The sequence below is a fragment of the Onychomys torridus genome, chromosome 5 (assembly GCF_903995425.1).
Source record: "Onychomys torridus chromosome 5, mOncTor1.1, whole genome shotgun sequence".
In the NCBI taxonomy this organism is placed as follows: Eukaryota; Metazoa; Chordata; class Mammalia; order Rodentia; family Cricetidae; genus Onychomys; species Onychomys torridus.
The window spans coordinates 87,392,084-87,394,797 of NC_050447.1; the positions used below are offsets into that span (position 1 = coordinate 87,392,084).

At 48.7% G+C, this 2,714-nt stretch overlaps 1 pseudogene; it reads left to right on the forward strand.

Annotated features, from left to right (window-relative positions):
* Positions 1-544: 544 nt before the first annotated feature.
* Positions 545-977, forward strand: LOC118583522 (annotated as a pseudogene).
* Positions 978-2,714: the final 1,737 nt, after the last annotated feature.

Genomic DNA, 2,714 nt, shown 5'->3' on the forward strand with positions numbered 1-2,714 from the left:
TTCCTCTTCCTCCCCTCCCTCCCCCTCTCTCATCCCGCTCTCTCTAATTCTGAAAGCCTGTGTGATGTATACATGTGGCCTTTGTGTGGGTTACATGTTGTAGAGGGTTTTACATTATGGTTAAAGAACTTAGAAGCAACCAAATCTAGCCACTATGTTGGGGGAAAACCCAAGCCCACAGCATTAGTCTGCAAGAAAGATAACTTTTCCTTTTCTCCTCTGTTGTTTTTTTTACTGTCCTCAAACTTGCCACATTTCATCTTCAGACTCTTTCACATTCTGTTCATCTTCAGAGCCACAGGGAAGGTAGCAGGGCTTCTCGGGTAGGACAGCCAGCACCGACACAGCCATCTGTGTGTGTGTGTGTGGGGGGGGGCAGCTCAGAAGGCCCTCAGGCCATCAGGGCTTGCACAGACTTCAGATTTCCTGAGCAGGTTTCTATCATGCCACATGCTCTTTCTAGGTCCTAGAAGCATCTTGACAGCTGCAGTTAAAAACCACAGCAGCTGCTTTTTCCCCTGGCTGGCAACGCAGAGGCCACACGATGCCTGCAGTTACTGTGAAAGATGTTAACCAGTAGGAGTTGATCAGAGCTCTGGTAGCCTTCCTCAAAAAGTCTGGGAAGCTGCAAGTCCCCAAGGGGTGGACACGGTCAACTGGTTCAACATAAAGAGCTTGCCCTATGATCAAAACTGGATCTACACAGGAGCAGCTTCTGCTGCACAGCACTTGTACCTCTGAGATGATGCTAGGGTTGGCTTCATGACCAGGATCTACGGAGGACGGTAGAGAAATGGTGTCAGGCTCCACCACATCAGCAGAGGCTCTAAGACTGTGGCCTGCCGGGTCCTCCAAGTAATGGAGGGGCTGAAAATGGTGGAAAAGGACCAAGATGGGGCCGCAAGCTAACCCCTCTGCAACAGAGAGATCTGGACAGGGTTGCCAAACAGGTGGCGGCTGCCCACAAGAAGCATTAGAACAAAGTATGCTGGATTAATACATTGCCTCATTCATAAACAAACCAATCAACACAAAACAAACACATACACAGACACAGAGACACACATAGATATACACACATACACACACACACACACACACACACACACAGGACAGTAGATGAGTAGATACTTTTTATAATAGTCTTCTCTGATGTTTTGTTTCAACTTAGAGGTACTGAGAGTGAAGAGGATTACAAACAATGGGAATTTTCCTTTTGTAACATAGAAATGACAGAAAAAACAATTTCAAAACAGGAACCAAAAAACGTTTCATGATAGTTTCAGCCTAATGTCTGGAATTATCTTGACTTGTTTTGATACATGACAATTGATGTGTGTGTGTGTGTGTGTGTGTGCGCGCGCGCGTGCGCGCGCATGCACCACAAACCAGAGGCCAGAACCAGCCTAAAATTTGCCATTTCAGCTAAACTATCTGGTCAGAGAGCCCCCAAAATCCACACAGATCTCTCTAGCACCCACTCCTGGCTTTTTACATGAGGCTGGAGACCCGTCTCAGGTCCTCATGCCTGCTAAGAAGGCACTTTAACAGATTTTAAGCATGTCCAACTATGTGCTGATGTCCTGGTGAGTGCACAGATGTGAAGGGATGGAGGCAGTGGGCAGTCTGTGACTGAGCTGATGCGGTAATGTAAGAGAGCCTGGTGGGTGCCCAGGAAGGAAGCTAGCTGGACATGCAAGCGATGGAGACACAGAGGGCCCTCATAAACAAATCAAGTCCAAAGAAAGGCAGCTGGCCCACAGTCATCCAGGTGTGCAATCCTCTTGACCAGGTCTGGAAAGGGGATTTGGAATCTGCCATTCTATAATTTTTTTTCCCTGACTGTCTTCCAAAGAAATATTCTAAATAAGGACTGTTGGGCCTGTAGCTGTGCCTTCACGGGTAGTGTGTCCAGCTAGCATGTAGGAGGCCCTGGTTTTGATCCTCAGTACCCCATGCATTGGGCATGGTAGTATAAATATGGAATTCCAGGTGGAGGTAGGGTGGTCAGAAATTCAAGGTCATCCGCAGCTGCATAGTGAGTTTTTGGCTACAGGAGCAGAGCCTGGGCCACAGGAGACAGTATCAGACAGGAAGAAGAGAGAGAGAGAGAGAGAGAGAGAGAGAGAGAGAGAGAGAGAGAGAGAGAGAGAGAGAGAGAGAGAGAGAGAGAGAAAGAGAGAGAGAGAGAGAAAGAAGAAGAAAAAGGAGGAGGAGGAGGAGGAGGAGGAGGAGGAGGAGGAGGGAGGGAGGGAGAGAGGGAGGCAGAGACAAGAGACAGAGACAGTGAAGTGCTCAGGGTAGGTAGGAAGTTCTGAGCCTTGGAGGACTCTCCTGGCAAATGCTGGCCTTCTCTTTGGTAGGTCATGTTCTGACAACCCTGGGCTACACTTGAGACTCCATTAGAGAAAACTCATTTTTTTTTTCCTTTGCAAATGATGTCACTTGCAGATAGTTTCTTGGTTAGGACTGGGAGTCCATGTCCTCTCTCTGCGCAGGGACCCCTTCTGGCTTGAACCTGTGCAGGCCCTGTGCATGCTGCCACGGTCTCGGTGAGCTCATATGTGCGACAGTTTCCTTGGTGTCCTCCATCCCCTCTGGCTGGTAACAACCTTTCCCTCTTCTGCAGAGCTTCCTAAGCCCTGAGGGGAGGGGTTTGATCAAGACATCCCATTTAGGACTGAGTTGTAAGAGAGCTGGGTGGTGGTGGTGGT